This window comes from Canis lupus, chromosome 7, assembly GCF_048164855.1.
Source record: "Canis lupus baileyi chromosome 7, mCanLup2.hap1, whole genome shotgun sequence".
Taxonomy (NCBI): Eukaryota; Metazoa; Chordata; class Mammalia; order Carnivora; family Canidae; genus Canis; species Canis lupus.
In genome coordinates this window covers 77,310,075-77,330,044 of record NC_132844.1, presented here as the reverse complement: position 1 = coordinate 77,330,044, position 19,970 = coordinate 77,310,075, and positions in this window count along the sequence as shown.

The following is a 19,970-nucleotide window of genomic DNA, read 5'->3' as shown; positions in this document are numbered from 1 at the left end:
TCCACATCCAGCCTGCTCGTACCCTTGGCTTCTAAAAGGCCTAGGCTCGCTGTTTGACGGAAGTGCTGGGAGAGGTAATTGGAATCACCCGGCACACAAGACTAGTGCCTCCAAGCTCAGTTCAGCGATTTCCTAGTAATTCCTGTGGTAGACTGGTGCTACATACTAAGTTCCATACGTGAGAGGGTAGCTGAACGCCTTGTCCAAAACCATCTTACTTCTGAGAGTTGAGCTCAGCCTCAGTCCCTCACAGTTCCACACTGCCTGCAGAGTGAGTTTCGCAGGTCTTCAGCAGAGACGTTTGCCAGAGGCTTCTGAGACGCAGGGTAACAATGCAGACCTGGAGGGTATCCCCAGGTGCAGTCGACTGGTAATCTTGGAACCTCCTGACTCAGAATACTGCTACCTTCTCACTGCCATAGGAATGCAGCTAGTTGACAGCTGGCTTCAAGACATGCTTCTCTGTGAGAGCTTAGGACAGGGCAGAACATTCCCGCATGCTGCCTGACTGTAGGAGTAGCTGCTAACATCCTAATGTTAGTGGCTGGGAGAGGCTGCGGGAAAAGCATGTGTGAGCACTGGGCCTGAACTCCCGTGTATCTGAGTTGAATACAGCGATTTCCAACGGCTTTCCTCAACCAGAGTGTAGCTAGGTTCCAAATCCCGTGTACGAGCAGGTAGCAGACATCTGCCTCCCATGCATACACACTTCTGAGAGTTGAGCTTAAGGCCTCTACCTCCACAGCCAGCCTGCTGGTACCCTTGGCTTCTAAAAGGCCTAGGCTCGCTGTTTGACGGAAGTGCTGGGAGAGGTAATTGGAATCACCCGGCACACAAGACTAGTGCCTCCAAGCTCAGTTCAGCGATTTCCTAGTAATTCCTGTGGTAGACTGGTGCTACATACTAAGTTCCATACGTGAGAGGGTAGCTGAACGCCTTGTCCAAAACCATCTTACTTCTGAGAGTTGAGCTCAGCCTCAGTCCCTCACAGTTCCACACTGCCTGCAGAGTGAGTTTCGCAGGTCTTCAGCAGAGACGTTTGCCAGAGGCTTCTGAGACGCAGGGTAACAATGCAGACCTGGAGGGTATCCCCAGGTGCAGTCGACTGGTAATCTTGGAACCTCCTGACTCAGAATACTGCTACCTTCTCACTGCCATAGGAATGCAGCTAGTTGACAGCTGGCTTCAAGACATGCTTCCCTGTGAGAGCTGAGGACAGGGCAGAACCTTCCCGCATGCTGCCTGACTGTAGGAGTAGCTGCTAACATCCTTATGTTAGTGGCTGGGAGAGGTTGCGGGAAAAGCATGTGTGAGCACTGGGCCTGAACTCCCGTGTATCTGAGTTGAATACAGCGATTTCCAACGGCTTTCCTCAACCAGAGTGTAGCTAGGTTCCAAATCCCATGTACGAGCGGGTAGCAGACATCTGCCTCCCATGCATACACACTTCTGAGAGTTGAGCTTATGGCCTGTACCTCCACATCCAGCCTGCTGGTACCCTTGGCTTCTAAAAGGCCTAGGCTCGCTGTTTGACGGAAGTGCTGGGAGAGGTAATTGGAATCTCCCGGCACACAAGACGAGTGCCTCCAAGCTCAATTCACGATTTCCCAGTAATTCTTGTGGTAGACAGGTGCTACATACTAAGTTCCATATGTGAGATGGTAGCTGAACGCCTTGTCCAAAAGCATCTTACTTCTGAGAGTTGAGCCCACCCTCAGTCCCTCACACTTCCACACTGCCTGCAGAGTGAGTTTCACACGTCTTCACCAGAGACGATTGCCAGAGGCTTCTGAGTACAAGTTAACAATGCAGACATGGAGGGTATCTCCAGGTGCAGTAGAGTGGTAATCTTGGAACCTCCTGACTCAGAGTACTGCTACCTTCTCACTGCCATAGGAATGCAGCTAGTTGACAGCTGGCTTCAAGACATGCTTCCCTGTGAGAGCTAAGGACAGGGCAGAACCCTCCCGCATCCTGCCTGATTGTAGGAGTAGCTGCTAACATCCTAATGTTAGTGGCTGGGAGAGGTTGCGGGAAAAGCATGTGTGAGCACTGGGCCTGAACTCCCGTGTATCTGAGTTGAATACAGCGATTTCCAATGGCCTTCGTCAATCACAGTGTAGCTAGGTTCCAACTCCCATGTCCGAGTGGGTAGCAGACATCTGCGTCCCATGCATACACACTTCTGAGAGTTGAGCTTATGGCCTGTACCTCCACATCAAGCCTGCTGGTACCCTTGGCTTCTAAAAGGCCTAGGCTCGCTGTTTGACGGAAGTGCTGGGAGAGGTAATTGGAATCACCCGGCACACAAGACTAGTGCCTCCAAGCTCAGTTCAGCGATTTCCTAGTAATTCCTGTGGTAGACTGGTGCTACATACTAAGTTCCATACGTGAGAGGGTAGGTGAACGCCTTGTCCAAAACCATCTTACTTCTGAGAGTTGAGCTCAGCCTCAGTCCCTCACAGTTCCACACTGCCTGCAGAGTGAGTTTCGCAGGTCTTCAGCAGAGACGTTTGCCAGAGGCTTCTGAGACGCAGGGTAACAATGCAGACCTGGAGGGTATCCCCAGGTGCAGTCGACTGGTAATCTTGGAACCTCCTGACTCAGAGTACTGCTACCTTCTCACTGCCATAGGAATGCAGTTAGTTGACAGCTGGCTTCAAGACATGCTTCCCTGTGAGAGCTGAGGACAGGGCATAACCCTCCCGCAGGCTGCCTGACTGTAGGAGTAGCTGCTAACATCCTTATGTTAGTGGCTGGGAGAGGTTGCGGGAAAAGCATGTGTGAGCACTGGGCCTGAACTCCCGTGTATCTGAGTTGAATAGAGCGATTTCCACCGGCTTTCCTCAACCAGAGTGTAGCTAGGTTCCAAATCCCATGTACGAGCGGGTAGCAGACATCTGCCTCCCATGCATACACACTTCTGAGAGTTGAGCTTATGGCCTGTACCTCCAGAGCCAGCCTGCTGGTACCCTTGGCTTCTAAAAGGCCTAGGCTCGCTGTTTGACGGAAGTGCTGGGAGAGGTAATTGGAATCTCCCGGCACACAAGACGAGTGCCTCCAAGCTCAATTCACGATTTCCCAGTAATTCTTGTGGTAGACAGGTGCTACATACTAAGTTCCATATGTGAGAAGGTAGCTGAACGCCTTGTCCAAAAGCATCTTACTTCTGAGAGTTGAGCACACCCTCAGTCCCTCACACTTCCACACTGCCTGCAGAGTGAGTTTCACACGTCTTCACCAGAGACGATTGCCAGAGGCTTCTGAGTACAAGTTAACAATGCAGACCTGGAGGGTATCTCCAGGTGCAGTAGAGTGGTAATCTTGGAACCTCCTGACTCAGAGTACTGCTACCTTCTCACTGCCATAGGAATGCAGCTAGTTGACAGCTGGCTTCAAGACATGCTTCCCTGTGAGAGCTGAGGACAGGGCAGAACCCTCCCGCATCCTGCCTGACTGTAGGAGTAGCTGCTAACATCCTTATGTTAGTGGCTGGGAGAGGTTGCGGGAAAAGCATGTGTGAGCACTGGGCCTGAACTCCCGTGTATCTGAGTTGAATACAGCGATTTCCAATGGCCTTCTTCAATCACAGTGTAGCTAGGTTCCAACTCCCATGTCCGAGTGGGTAGCAGACATCTGCCTCCCATGCATACACACTTCTGAGAGTTGAGCTTATGGCCTGTACCTCCACATCCAGCCTGCTGGTACCCTTGGCTTCTAAAAGGCCTAGGCTCGCTGTTTGACGGAAGTGCTGGGAGAGGTAATTGGAATCACCCGGCACATATGACTAGTGCCTCCAAGCTCAGTTCAGCGATTTCCTAGTAATTCCTGTGGTAGACTGGTGCTACATACTAAGTTCCATACGTGAGAGGGTAGCTGAACGCCTTGTACAAAACCATCTTACTTCTGAGAGTTGAGCTCAGCCTCAGTCCCTCACAGTTCCACACTGCCTGCAGAGTGAGTTTCGCAGGTCTTCAGCAGAGACGTTTGCCAGAGGCTTCTGAGACGCAGGGTAACAATGCAGACCTGGAGGGTATCCCCAGGTGCAGTCGACTGGTAATCTTGGAACCTCCTGACTCAGAATACTGCTACCTTCTCACTGCCATAGGAATGCAGCTAGTTGACAGCTGGCTTCAAGACATGCTTCCCTCTGAGAGGTGAGGACAGGGCAGAACCCTCCCGCATGCTGCCTGACTGTAGGAGTAGCTGCTAACATCCTTATGTTAGTGGCTGTGAGAGGTTGCGGGAAAAGCATGTGTGAGCACTGGGCCTGAACTCCCGTGTATCTGAGTTGAATACAGCGATTTCCAACGGCTTACATCAATCAGAGTGTAGCCAGGTTCCAACTCCCATGTCCGAGTGGGTAGCAGACATCTGCCTCCCATGCATACACACTTCTGAGAGTTGAGCTTATGGCCTGTACCTCCACAGCCAGCCTGCTGGTACCCTTGGCTTCTAAAAGGCCTAGGCTCGCTGTTTGACGGAAGTGCTGGGAGAGGTAATTGGAATCTCCCGGCACACAAGACGAGGGCCTCCAAGCTCAATTCACGATTTCCCAGTAATTCTTGTGGTAGACAGGTGCTACATACTAAGTTCCTTATGTGAGAAGGTAGCTGAACGCCTTGTCCAAAAGCATCTTACTTCTGAGATTTGAGCACACCCTCAGTCCCTCACACTTCCACACTGCCTGCAGAGTGAGTTTCGCAGGTCTTCAGCAGAGACGATTGCCAGAGGCTTCTGAGTACAAGTTAACAATGCAGACCTGGAGGGTATCTCCAGGTGCAGTAGAGTGGTAATCTTGGAACCTCCTGACTCAGAGTACTGCTACCTTCTCACTGCCATAGGAATGCAGCTAGTTGACAGCTGGCTTCAAGACATGCTTCCCTGTGAGAGCTGAGGGCAGGGCAGAACCCTCCCGCATCCTGCCTGACTGTAGGAGTAGCTGCTAACATCCTTATGTTAGTGGCTGGGAGAGGTTGCGGGAAAAGCATGTGTGAGCACTGGGCCTGAACTCCCGTGTATCTGAGTTGAATACAGCGATTTCCAATGGCCTTCTTCAATCACAGTGTAGCAAGGTTCCAACTCCCATGTCCGAGTGGGTAGCAGACATCTGCCTCCCATGCATACACACTTCTGAGAGTTGAGCTTATGGCCTGTACCTCCACATCCAGCCTGCTGGTACCCTTGGCTTCTAAAAGGCCTAGGCTCGCTGTTTGACGGAAGTGCTGGGAGAGGTAATTGAAATCACCCGGCACACAAGACTAGTGCCTCCAAGCTCAGTTCAGCGATTTCCTAGTAATTCCTGTGGTAGACTGGTGCTACATACTAAGTTCCATACGTGAGAGGGTAGCTGAACGCCTTGTCCAAAACCATCTTACTTCTGAGAGTTGAGCACACCCTCAGTCCCTCACAGTTCCACACTGCCTGCAGAGTGAGTTTCGCAGGTCTTCAGCAGAGACGTTTGCTAGAGGCTTCTGAGACGCAGGGTAACAATGCAGACCTGGAGGGTATCCCCAGGTGCAGTCGACTGGAAATCTTGGAACCTCCTGACTCAGAATACTGCTACCTTCTCACTGCCATAGGAATGCAGCTAGTTGACTGCTGGCTTCAAGACATGCTTCCCTGTGAGAGCTGAGGACAGGGCTGAACCCTCCCGCATGCTGCCTGACTGTAGGAGTAGCTGCTAACATCCTTATATTAGTGGCTGGGAGAGGTTGCGGGAAAAGCATGTGTGAGCACTGGGCCTGAACTCCCGTGTATCTGAGTTGAATACAGCGATTTCCAACGGCTTTCCTCAACCAGAGTGTAGCTAGGTTCCAAATCCCATGTACGAGCGGGTACCAGACATCTGCCTCCCATGCATAGACACTTCTGAGAGTTGAGCTTATGGCCTGTACCTCCACAGCCAGCCTGCTGGTACCCTTGGCTTCTAAAAGGCCTAGGCTCGCTGTTTGACGGAAGTGCTGGGAGAGGTAATTGGAATCACCCGGCACACAAGACTAGTGCCTCCAAGCTCAGTTCAGCGATTTCCTAGTAATTCCTGTGGTAGACTGGTGCTACATACTAAGTTCCATACTTGAGAGGGTAGCTGAACGCCTTGTCCAAAACCATCTTACTTTTGAGAGTTGAGCTCAGCCTCAGTCCCTCACAGTTCCACACTGCCTGCAGAGTGAGTTTCGCAGGTCTTCAGCAGAGACGTTTGCCAGAGGCTTCTGAGACGCTGGGTAACAATGCAGACCTGGAGGGTATCCCCAGGTGCAGTCGACTGGTAATCTTGGAACCTCCTGACTCAGAATACTGCTACCTTCTCATGCCATAGGAATGCAGCTAGTTGACAGCTGGCTTCAAGACATGCTTCCCTGTGAGAGCTGAGGATAGGGCAGAACCCTCCCGCATGCTGCCTGACTGTAGGAGTAGCTGCTAACATCCATATGTTAGTGGCTGGGAGAGGTTGCGGGAAAAGCATGTGTGAGCACTGGGCCTGAACTCCCGTGTATCTGAGTTGAGTACAGCGATTTCCAACGGCTTTCCTCAACCAGAGTGTAGCTAGGTTCCAAATCCCATGTACGAGCGGGTAGCAGACATCTGCCTCCCATGCATACACACTTCTGAGAGTTGAGCTTATGGCCTGTACCTCCACAGCCAACCTGCTGGTACCCTTGGCTTCTAAAAGGCCTAGGCTCGCTGTTTGACGGAAGTGCTGGGAGAGGTAATTGGAATCTCCCGGCACACAAGACGAGTGCCTCCAAGTTCAATTCACGATTTCCCAGTAATTCTTGTGTTAGACAGGTGCTACATACTAAGTTCCATATATGAGAAGGTAGCTGAACGCCTTGTCCAAAAGCATCTTACTTCTGAGAGTTGAGCCCACCCTCAGTCCCTCACACTTCCACACTGCCTGCAGAGTGAGTTTCACACGTCTTCACCAGAGACGATTGCCAGAGGCTTCTGAGTACAAGTTAACAATGCAGAACTGGAGGATATCTCCAGGTGCAGTAGAGTGGTAATCTTGGAACCTCCTGACTCAGAGTACTGCTACCTTCTCACTGCCATAGGAATGCAGCTAGTTGACAGCTGGCTTCAAGACATGCTTCCCTGTGAGAGCTGAGGACAGGGCAGAACCCTCCCGCATCCTGCCTGACTGTAGGAGTAGCTGCTAACATCCTTATGTTAGTGGCTGGGAGAAGTTGCGGGAAAAGCATGTGTGAGCACTGGGCCTGAACTCCCGTGTATCTGAGTTGAATACAGCGATTTCCAACGGCTTTCCTCAACCAGAGTGTAGCTAGGTTCCAAATCCCATGTACGAGCGGGTAGCAGACATCTGCCTCCCATGCATACACACTTCTGAGAGTTGAGCTTATGGCCTGTACCTCCACAGCCAGCCTACTGGTACCCTTGGCTTCTATAAGGCCTAGGCTCGCTGTTTGACGGAAGTGCTGGGAGAGGTAATTGGAATCACCCGGCACACAAGACTAGTGCCTCCAAGCTCAGTTCAGGGATTTCCTAGTAATTCCTGTGGTAGACTGGTGCTACATACTAAGTTCCATACGTGAGAGGGTAGCTGAACGCCTTGTCCAAAACCATCTTACTTCTGAGAGTTGAGCTCAGCCTCAGTCCCTCACAGTTCCACACTGCCTGCAGAGTGAGTTTCGCAGGTCTTCAGCAGAGACGTTTGCCAGAGGCTTCTGAGACGCAGGGTAACAATGCAGACCTGGAGGGTATCCCCAGGTGCAGTCGACTGATAATCTTGGAACCTCCTGACTCAGAATACTGCTACCTTCTCACTGCCATAGGAATGCAGCTAGTTGACAGCTGGCTTCAAGACATGCTTCCCTGTGAGAGCTGAGGACAGGGCAGAACCCTCCCGCATCCTGCCTGACTGTAGGAGTAGCTGCTAACATCCTTATGTTAGTGGCTGGGAGAGGTTGCGGGAAAAGCATGTGTGAGCACTGGGCCTGAACTCCCGTGTATCTGAGTTGAATACAGCGATTTCCAATGGCCTTCTTCAATCACAGTGTAGCTAGGTTCCAACTCCCATGTCCGAGTGGGTAGCAGACATCTGCCTCCCATGCATACACACTTCTGAGAGTTGAGCTTATGGCCTGTACCTCCACATCAAGCCTGCTGGTACCCTTGGCTTCTAAAAGGCCTAGGCTCGCTGTTTGACGGAAGTGCTGGGAGAGGTAATTGGAATCACCCGGCACACAAGACTAGTGCCTCCAAGCTCAGTTCAGCGATTTCCTAGTAATTCCTGTGGTAGACTGGTGCTACATACTAAGTTCCATACGTGAGAGGGTAGCTGAACGCCTTGTCCAAAACCATCTTACTTCTGAGAGTTGAGCTCAGCCTCAGTCCCTCACAGTTCCACACTGCCTGCAGAGTGAGTTTCGCAGGTCTTCAGCAGAGACGTTTGCCAGAGGCTTCTGAGACGCAGGGTAACAATGCAGACCTGGAGGGTATCCCCAGGTGCAGTCGACTGGTAATCTTGGAACCTCCTGACTCAGAATACTGCTACCTTCTCACTGCCATAGGAATGCAGCTAGTTGACAGCTGGCTTCAAGACATGCTTCCCTGTGAGAGCTGAGGACAGGGCAGAACCTTCCCGCATGCTGCCTGACTGTAGGAGTAGCTGCTAACATCCTTATGTTAGTGGCTGGGAGAGGTTGCGGGAAAAGCATGTGTGAGCACTGGGCCTGAACTCCCGTGTATCTGAGTTGAATACAGCGATTTCCAACGGCTTTCCTCAACCAGAGTGTAGCTAGGTTCCAAATCCCATGTACGAGCGGGTAGCAGACATCTGCCTCCCATGCATACACACTTCTGAGAGTTGAGCTTATGGCCTGTACCTCCACATCCAGCCTGCTGGTACCCTTGGCTTCTAAAAGGCCTAGGCTCGCTGTTTGACGGAAGTGCTGGGAGAGGTAATTGGAATCTCCCGGCACACAAGACGAGTGCCTCCAAGCTCAATTCACGATTTCCCAGTAATTCTTGTGGTAGACAGGTGCTACATACTAAGTTCCATATGTGAGATGGTAGCTGAACGCCTTGTCCAAAAGCATCTTACTTCTGAGAGTTGAGCCCACCCTCAGTCCCTCACACTTCCACACTGCCTGCAGAGTGAGTTTCACACGTCTTCACCAGAGACGATTGCCAGAGGCTTCTGAGTACAAGTTAACAATGCAGACATGGAGGGTATCTCCAGGTGCAGTAGAGTGGTAATCTTGGAACCTCCTGACTCAGAGTACTGCTACCTTCTCACTGCCATAGGAATGCAGCTAGTTGACAGCTGGCTTCAAGACATGCTTCCCTGTGAGAGCTAAGGACAGGGCAGAACCCTCCCGCATCCTGCCTGATTGTAGGAGTAGCTGCTAACATCCTAATGTTAGTGGCTGGGAGAGGTTGCGGGAAAAGCATGTGTGAGCACTGGGCCTGAACTCCCGTGTATCTGAGTTGAATACAGCGATTTCCAATGGCCTTCGTCAATCACAGTGTAGCTAGGTTCCAACTCCCATGTCCGAGTGGGTAGCAGACATCTGCGTCCCATGCATACACACTTCTGAGAGTTGAGCTTATGGCCTGTACCTCCACATCAAGCCTGCTGGTACCCTTGGCTTCTAAAAGGCCTAGGCTCGCTGTTTGACGGAAGTGCTGGGAGAGGTAATTGGAATCACCCGGCACACAAGACTAGTGCCTCCAAGCTCAGTTCAGCGATTTCCTAGTAATTCCTGTGGTAGACTGGTGCTACATACTAAGTTCCATACGTGAGAGGGTAGGTGAACGCCTTGTCCAAAACCATCTTACTTCTGAGAGTTGAGCTCAGCCTCAGTCCCTCACAGTTCCACACTGCCTGCAGAGTGAGTTTCGCAGGTCTTCAGCAGAGACGTTTGCCAGAGGCTTCTGAGACGCAGGGTAACAATGCAGACCTGGAGGGTATCCCCAGGTGCAGTCGACTGGTAATCTTGGAACCTCCTGACTCAGAGTACTGCTACCTTCTCACTGCCATAGGAATGCAGTTAGTTGACAGCTGGCTTCAAGACATGCTTCCCTGTGAGAGCTGAGGACAGGGCATAACCCTCCCGCAGGCTGCCTGACTGTAGGAGTAGCTGCTAACATCCTTATGTTAGTGGCTGGGAGAGGTTGCGGGAAAAGCATGTGTGAGCACTGGGCCTGAACTCCCGTGTATCTGAGTTGAATAGAGCGATTTCCACCGGCTTTCCTCAACCAGAGTGTAGCTAGGTTCCAAATCCCATGTACGAGCGGGTAGCAGACATCTGCCTCCCATGCATACACACTTCTGAGAGTTGAGCTTATGGCCTGTACCTCCAGATCCAGCCTGCTGGTACCCTTGGCTTCTAAAAGGCCTAGGCTCGCTGTTTGACGGAAGTGCTGGGAGAGGTAATTGGAATCTCCCGGCACACAAGACGAGTGCCTCCAAGCTCAATTCACGATTTCCCAGTAATTCTTGTGGTAGACAGGTGCTACATACTAAGTTCCATATGTGAGAAGGTAGCTGAACGCCTTGTCCAAAAGCATCTTACTTCTGAGAGTTGAGCACACCCTCAGTCCCTCACACTTCCACACTGCCTGCAGAGTGAGTTTCACACGTCTTCACCAGAGACGATTGCCAGAGGCTTCTGAGTACAAGTTAACAATGCAGACCTGGAGGGTATCTCCAGGTGCAGTAGAGTGGTAATCTTGGAACCTCCTGACTCAGAGTACTGCTACCTTCTCACTGCCATAGGAATGCAGCTAGTTGACAGCTGGCTTCAAGACATGCTTCCCTGTGAGAGCTGAGGACAGGGCAGAACCCTCCCGCATCCTGCCTGACTGTAGGAGTAGCTGCTAACATCCTTATGTTAGTGGCTGGGAGAGGTTGCGGGAAAAGCATGTGTGAGCACTGGGCCTGAACTCCCGTGTATCTGAGTTGAATACAGCGATTTCCAATGGCCTTCTTCAATCACAGTGTAGCTAGGTTCCAACTCCCATGTCCGAGTGGGTAGCAGACATCTGCCTCCCATGCATACACACTTCTGAGAGTTGAGCTTATGGCCTGTACCTCCACATCCAGCCTGCTGGTACCCTTGGCTTCTAAAAGGCCTAGGCTCGCTGTTTGACGGAAGTGCTGGGAGAGGTAATTGGAATCACCCGGCACATATGACTAGTGCCTCCAAGCTCAGTTCAGCGATTTCCTAGTAATTCCTGTGGTAGACTGGTGCTACATACTAAGTTCCATACGTGAGAGGGTAGCTGAACGCCTTGTACAAAACCATCTTACTTCTGAGAGTTGAGCTCAGCCTCAGTCCCTCACAGTTCCACACTGCCTGCAGAGTGAGTTTCGCAGGTCTTCAGCAGAGACGTTTGCCAGAGGCTTCTGAGACGCAGGGTAACAATGCAGACCTGGAGGGTATCCCCAGGTGCAGTCGACTGGTAATCTTGGAACCTCCTGACTCAGAATACTGCTACCTTCTCACTGCCATAGGAATGCAGCTAGTTGACAGCTGGCTTCAAGACATGCTTCCCTCTGAGAGGTGAGGACAGGGCAGAACCCTCCCGCATGCTGCCTGACTGTAGGAGTAGCTGCTAACATCCTTATGTTAGTGGCTGTGAGAGGTTGCGGGAAAAGCATGTGTGAGCACTGGGCCTGAACTCCCGTGTATCTGAGTTGAATACAGCGATTTCCAACGGCTTACATCAATCAGAGTGTAGCCAGGTTCCAACTCCCATGTCCGAGTGGGTAGCAGACATCTGCCTCCCATGCATACACACTTCTGAGAGTTGAGCTTATGGCCTGTACCTCCACAGCCAGCCTGCTGGTACCCTTGGCTTCTAAAAGGCCTAGGCTCGCTGTTTGACGGAAGTGCTGGGAGAGGTAATTGGAATCTCCCGGCACACAAGACGAGGGCCTCCAAGCTCAATTCACGATTTCCCAGTAATTCTTGTGGTAGACAGGTGCTACATACTAAGTTCCTTATGTGAGAAGGTAGCTGAACGCCTTGTCCAAAAGCATCTTACTTCTGAGATTTGAGCACACCCTCAGTCCCTCACACTTCCACACTGCCTGCAGAGTGAGTTTCGCAGGTCTTCAGCAGAGACGATTGCCAGAGGCTTCTGAGTACAAGTTAACAATGCAGACCTGGAGGGTATCTCCAGGTGCAGTAGAGTGGTAATCTTGGAACCTCCTGACTCAGAGTACTGCTACCTTCTCACTGCCATAGGAATGCAGCTAGTTGACAGCTGGCTTCAAGACATGCTTCCCTGTGAGAGCTGAGGGCAGGGCAGAACCCTCCCGCATCCTGCCTGACTGTAGGAGTAGCTGCTAACATCCTTATGTTAGTGGCTGGGAGAGGTTGCGGGAAAAGCATGTGTGAGCACTGGGCCTGAACTCCCGTGTATCTGAGTTGAATACAGCGATTTCCAATGGCCTTCTTCAATCACAGTGTAGCAAGGTTCCAACTCCCATGTCCGAGTGGGTAGCAGACATCTGCCTCCCATGCATACACACTTCTGAGAGTTGAGCTTATGGCCTGTACCTCCACATCCAGCCTGCTGGTACCCTTGGCTTCTAAAAGGCCTAGGCTCGCTGTTTGACGGAAGTGCTGGGAGAGGTAATTGAAATCACCCGGCACACAAGACTAGTGCCTCCAAGCTCAGTTCAGCGATTTCCTAGTAATTCCTGTGGTAGACTGGTGCTACATACTAAGTTCCATACGTGAGAGGGTAGCTGAACGCCTTGTCCAAAACCATCTTACTTCTGAGAGTTGAGCACACCCTCAGTCCCTCACAGTTCCACACTGCCTGCAGAGTGAGTTTCGCAGGTCTTCAGCAGAGACGTTTGCTAGAGGCTTCTGAGACGCAGGGTAACAATGCAGACCTGGAGGGTATCCCCAGGTGCAGTCGACTGGAAATCTTGGAACCTCCTGACTCAGAATACTGCTACCTTCTCACTGCCATAGGAATGCAGCTAGTTGACTGCTGGCTTCAAGACATGCTTCCCTGTGAGAGCTGAGGACAGGGCTGAACCCTCCCGCATGCTGCCTGACTGTAGGAGTAGCTGCTAACATCCTTATATTAGTGGCTGGGAGAGGTTGCGGGAAAAGCATGTGTGAGCACTGGGCCTGAACTCCCGTGTATCTGAGTTGAATACAGCGATTTCCAACGGCTTTCCTCAACCAGAGTGTAGCTAGGTTCCAAATCCCATGTACGAGCGGGTACCAGACATCTGCCTCCCATGCATAGACACTTCTGAGAGTTGAGCTTATGGCCTGTACCTCCACAGCCAGCCTGCTGGTACCCTTGGCTTCTAAAAGGCCTAGGCTCGCTGTTTGACGGAAGTGCTGGGAGAGGTAATTGGAATCACCCGGCACACAAGACTAGTGCCTCCAAGCTCAGTTCAGCGATTTCCTAGTAATTCCTGTGGTAGACTGGTGCTACATACTAAGTTCCATACTTGAGAGGGTAGCTGAACGCCTTGTCCAAAACCATCTTACTTTTGAGAGTTGAGCTCAGCCTCAGTCCCTCACAGTTCCACACTGCCTGCAGAGTGAGTTTCGCAGGTCTTCAGCAGAGACGTTTGCCAGAGGCTTCTGAGACGCTGGGTAACAATGCAGACCTGGAGGGTATCCCCAGGTGCAGTCGACTGGTAATCTTGGAACCTCCTGACTCAGAATACTGCTACCTTCTCATGCCATAGGAATGCAGCTAGTTGACAGCTGGCTTCAAGACATGCTTCCCTGTGAGAGCTGAGGATAGGGCAGAACCCTCCCGCATGCTGCCTGACTGTAGGAGTAGCTGCTAACATCCATATGTTAGTGGCTGGGAGAGGTTGCGGGAAAAGCATGTGTGAGCACTGGGCCTGAACTCCCGTGTATCTGAGTTGAGTACAGCGATTTCCAACGGCTTTCCTCAACCAGAGTGTAGCTAGGTTCCAAATCCCATGTACGAGCGGGTAGCAGACATCTGCCTCCCATGCATACACACTTCTGAGAGTTGAGCTTATGGCCTGTACCTCCACAGCCAACCTGCTGGTACCCTTGGCTTCTAAAAGGCCTAGGCTCGCTGTTTGACGGAAGTGCTGGGAGAGGTAATTGGAATCTCCCGGCACACAAGACGAGTGCCTCCAAGTTCAATTCACGATTTCCCAGTAATTCTTGTGTTAGACAGGTGCTACATACTAAGTTCCATATATGAGAAGGTAGCTGAACGCCTTGTCCAAAAGCATCTTACTTCTGAGAGTTGAGCCCACCCTCAGTCCCTCACACTTCCACACTGCCTGCAGAGTGAGTTTCACACGTCTTCACCAGAGACGATTGCCAGAGGCTTCTGAGTACAAGTTAACAATGCAGAACTGGAGGATATCTCCAGGTGCAGTAGAGTGGTAATCTTGGAACCTCCTGACTCAGAGTACTGCTACCTTCTCACTGCCATAGGAATGCAGCTAGTTGACAGCTGGCTTCAAGACATGCTTCCCTGTGAGAGCTGAGGACAGGGCAGAACCCTCCCGCATCCTGCCTGACTGTAGGAGTAGCTGCTAACATCCTTATGTTAGTGGCTGGGAGAAGTTGCGGGAAAAGCATGTGTGAGCACTGGGCCTGAACTCCCGTGTATCTGAGTTGAATACAGCGATTTCCAACGGCTTTCCTCAACCAGAGTGTAGCTAGGTTCCAAATCCCATGTACGAGCGCGTAGCAGACATCTGCCTCCCATGCATACACACTTCTGAGAGTTGAGCTTATGGCCTGTACCTCCACAGCCAGCCTACTGGTACCCTTGGCTTCTATAAGGCCTAGGCTCGCTGTTTGACGGAAGTGCTGGGAGAGGTAATTGGAATCACCCGGCACACAAGACTAGTGCCTCCAAGCTCAGTTCAGGGATTTCCTAGTAATTCCTGTGGTAGACTGGTGCTACATACTAAGTTCCATACGTGAGAGGGTAGCTGAACGCCTTGTCCAAAACCATCTTACTTCTGAGAGTTGAGCTCAGCCTCAGTCCCTCACAGTTCCACACTGCCTGCAGAGTGAGTTTCGCAGGTCTTCAGCAGAGACGTTTGCCAGAGGCTTCTGAGACGCAGGGTAACAATGCAGACCTGGAGGGTATCCCCAGGTGCAGTCGACTGATAATCTTGGAACCTCCTGACTCAGAATACTGCTACCTTCTCACTGCCATAGGAATGCAGCTAGTTGACAGCTGGCTTCAAGACATGCTTCCCTGTGAGAGCTGAGGACAGGGCAGAACCCTCCCGCATGCTGCCTGACTGTAGGAGTAGCTGCTAACATCCTTATGTTAGTGGCTGGGAGAGGTTGCGGGAAAAGCATGTGTGAGCACTGGGCCTGAACTCCCGTGTATCTGAGTTGAATACAGCGATTTGCAACGGCATTCCTCAACCAGAGTGTAGCTAGGTTCCAAATCCCATGTACGAGCGGGTAGCAGACATCTGCCTCCCATGCATACACACTTCTGAGAGTTGAGCTTATGGCCTGTACCTCCACATCCAGCCTGCTGGTACCCTTGGCTTCTAAAAGGCCTAGGCTCGCTGTTTGACGGAATTGCTGGGAGAGGTAACTGGAATCTCCCGGCACACAAGACGAGTGCCTCCAAGCTCAATTCACGATTTCCCAGTAATTCTTGTGGTAGACAGGTGCTACATACTAAGTTCCATATGTGAGAAGGTAGCTGAACGCCTTGTCCAAAAGCATCTTACTTCTGAGAGTTGAGCACACCCTCAGTCCCTCACACTTCCACACTGCCTGCAGAGTGAGTTTCACACGTCTTCACCAGAGACGATTGCCAGAGGCTTCTGAGTACAAGTTAACAATGCAGACCTGGAGGGTATCTCCAGGTGCAGTAGAGTGGTAATCTTGGAACCTCCTGACTCAGAGTACTGCTACCTTCTCACTGCCATAGGAATGCAGCTAGTTGACAGCTGGCTTCAAGACATGCTTCCCTGTGAGAGCTGAGGACAGGGCAGAACCCTCCCGCATGCTGCCTGACTGTAGGAGTAGCTGCTAACATCCTTATGTTAGTGGCTGGGAGAGGTTGCGGGAAAAGCATGTGTGAGCACTGGGCCTGAACTCCCGTGTATCTGAGTTGAATAGAGCGATTTCCACCGGCTTTCCTCAACCAGAGTGTAGCTAGGTTCCAAATCCCATGTACGAGCGGGTAGCAGACATCTGCCTCCCATGCATACACACTTCTGAGAGTTGAGCTTATGGCCTGTACCTCCAGAGCCAGCCTGCTGGTACCCTTGGCTTCTAAAAGGCCTAGGCTCGCTGTTTGACGGAAGTGCTGGGAGAGGTAATTGGAATCTCCCGGCACACAAGACGAGTGCCTCCAAGCTCAATTCACGATTTCCCAGTAATTCTTGTGGTAGACAGGTGCTACATACTAAGTTCCATATGTGAGAAGGTAGCTGAACGCCTTGTCCAAAAGCATCTTACTTCTGAGAGTTGAGCACACCCTCAGTCCCTCACACTTCCACACTGCCTGCAGAGTGAGTTTCACACGTCTTCACCAGAGACGATTGCCAGAGGCTTCTGAGTACAAGTTAACAATGCAGACCTGGAGGGTATCTCCAGGTGCAGTAGAGTGGTAATCTTGGAACCTCCTGACTCAGAGTACTGCTACCTTCTCACTGCCATAGGAATGCAGCTAGTTGACAGCTGGCTTCAAGACATGCTTCCCTGTGAGAGCTGAGGACAGGGCAGAACCCTCCCGCATCCTGCCTGACTGTAGGAGTAGCTGCTAACATCCTTATGTTAGTGGCTGGGAGAGGTTGCGGGAAAAGCATGTGTGAGCACTGGGCCTGAACTCCCGTGTATCTGAGTTGAATACAGCGATTTCCAATGGCCTTCTTCAATCACAGTGTAGCTAGGTTCCAACTCCCATGTCCGAGTGGGTAGCAGACATCTGCCTCCCATGCATACACACTTCTGAGAGTTGAGCTTATGGCCTGTACCTCCACATCCAGCCTGCTGGTACCCTTGGCTTCTAAAAGGCCTAGGCTCGCTGTTTGACGGAAGTGCTGGGAGAGGTAATTGGAATCACCCGGCACATATGACTAGTGCCTCCAAGCTCAGTTCAGCGATTTCCTAGTAATTCCTGTGGTAGACTGGTGCTACATACTAAGTTCCATACGTGAGAGGGTAGCTGAACGCCTTGTACAAAACCATCTTACTTCTGAGAGTTGAGCTCAGCCTCAGTCCCTCACAGTTCCACACTGCCTGCAGAGTGAGTTTCGCAGGTCTTCAGCAGAGACGTTTGCCAGAGGCTTCTGAGACGCAGGGTAACAATGCAGACCTGGAGGGTATCCCCAGGTGCAGTCGACTGGTAATCTTGGAACCTCCTGACTCAGAATACTGCTACCTTCTCACTGCCATAGGAATGCAGCTAGTTGACAGCTGGCTTCAAGACATGCTTCCCTCTGAGAGGTGAGGACAGGGCAGAACCCTCCCGCATGCTGCCTGACTGTAGGAGTAGCTGCTAACATCCTTATGTTAGTGGCTGTGAGAGGTTGCGGGAAAAGCATGTGTGAGCACTGGGCCTGAACTCCCGTGTATCTGAGTTGAATACAGCGATTTCCAACGGCTTACATCAATCAGAGTGTAGCCAGGTTCCAACTCCCATGTCCGAGTGGGTAGCAGACATCTGCCTCCCATGCATACACACTTCTGAGAGTTGAGCTTATGGCCTGTACCTCCACAGCCAGCCTGCTGGTACCCTTGGCTTCTAAAAGGCCTAGGCTCGCTGTTTGACGGAAGTGCTGGGAGAGGTAATTGGAATCTCCCGGCACACAAGACGAGGGCCTCCAAGCTCAATTCACGATTTCCCAGTAATTCTTGTGGTAGACAGGTGCTACATACTAAGTTCCTTATGTGAGAAGGTAGCTGAACGCCTTGTCCAAAAGCATCTTACTTCTGAGATTTGAGCACACCCTCAGTCCCTCACACTTCCACACTGCCTGCAGAGTGAGTTTCGCAGGTCTTCAGCAGAGACGATTGCCAGAGGCTTCTGAGTACAAGTTAACAATGCAGACCTGGAGGGTATCTCCAGGTGCAGTAGAGTGGTAATCTTGGAACCTCCTGACTCAGAGTACTGCTACCTTCTCACTGCCATAGGAATGCAGCTAGTTGACAGCTGGCTTCAAGACATGCTTCCCTGTGAGAGCTGAGGGCAGGGCAGAACCCTCCCGCATCCTGCCTGACTGTAGGAGTAGCTGCTAACATCCTTATGTTAGTGGCTGGGAGAGGTTGCGGGAAAAGCATGTGTGAGCACTGGGCCTGAACTCCCGTGTATCTGAGTTGAATACAGCGATTTCCAATGGCCTTCTTCAATCACAGTGTAGCAAGGTTCCAACTCCCATGTCCGAGTGGGTAGCAGACATCTGCCTCCCATGCATACACACTTCTGAGAGTTGAGCTTATGGCCTGTACCTCCACATCCAGCCTGCTGGTACCCTTGGCTTCTAAAAGGCCTAGGCTCGCTGTTTGACGGAAGTGCTGGGAGAGGTAATTGGAATCACCCGGCACACAAGACTAGTGCCTCCAAGCTCAGTTCAGCGATTTCCTAGTAATTCCTGTGGTAGACTGGTGCTACATACTAAGTTCCATACGTGAGAGGGTAGCTGAACGCCTTGTCCAAAACCATCTTACTTCTGAGAGTTGAGCACACCCTCAGTCCCTCACAGTTCCACACTGCCTGCAGAGTGAGTTTCGCAGGTCTTCAGCAGAGACGTTTGCTAGAGGCTTCTGAGACGCAGGGTAACAATGCAGACCTGGAGGGTATCCCCAGGTGCAGTCGACTGGAAATCTTGGAACCTCCTGACTCAGAATACTGCTACCTTCTCACTGCCATAGGAATGCAGCTAGTTGACTGCTGGCTTCAAGACATGCTTCCCTGTGAGAGCTGAGGACAGGGCTGAACCCTCCCGCATGCTGCCTGACTGTAGGAGTAGCTGCTAACATCCTTATATTAGTGGCTGGGAGAGGTTGCGGGAAAAGCATGTGTGAGCACTGGGCCTGAACTCCCGTGTATCTGAGTTGAATACAGCGATTTCCAACGGCTTTCCTCAACCAGAGTGTAGCTAGGTTCCAAATCCCATGTACGAGCGGGTACCAGACATCTGCCTCCCATGCATAGACACTTCTGAGAGTTGAGCTTATGGCCTGTACCTCCACAGCCAGCCTGCTGGTACCCTTGGCTTCTAAAAGGCCTAGGCTCGCTGTTTGACGGAAGTGCTGGGAGAGGTAATTGGAATCACCCGGCACACAAGACTAGTGCCTCCAAGCTCAGTTCAGCGATTTCCTAGTAATTCCTGTGGTAGACTGGTGCTACATACTAAGTTCCATACTTGAGAGGGTAGCTGAACGCCTTGTCCAAAACCATCTTACTTTTGAGAGTTGAGCTCAGCCTCAGTCCCTCACAGTTCCACACTGCCTGCAGAGTGAGTTTCGCAGGTCTTCAGCAGAGACGTTTGCCAGAGGCTTCTGAGACGCTGGGTAACAATGCAGACCTGGAGGGTATCCCCAGGTGCAGTCGACTGGTAATCTTGGAACCTCCTGACTCAGAATACTGCTACCTTCTCATGCCATAGGAATGCAGCTAGTTGACAGCTGGCTTCAAGACATGCTTCCCTGTGAGAGCTGAGGATAGGGCAGAACCCTCCCGCATGCTGCCTGACTGTAGGAGTAGCTGCTAACATCCATATGTTAGTGGCTGGGAGAGGTTGCGGGAAAAGCATGTGTGAGCACTGGGCCTGAACTCCCGTGTATCTGAGTTGAGTACAGCGATTTCCAACGGCTTTCCTCAACCAGAGTGTAGCTAGGTTCCAAATCCCATGTACGAGCGGGTAGCAGACATCTGCCTCCCATGCATACACACTTCTGAGAGTTGAGCTTATGGCCTGTACCTCCACAGCCAACCTGCTGGTACCCTTGGCTTCTAAAAGGCCTAGGCTCGCTGTTTGACGGAAGTGCTGG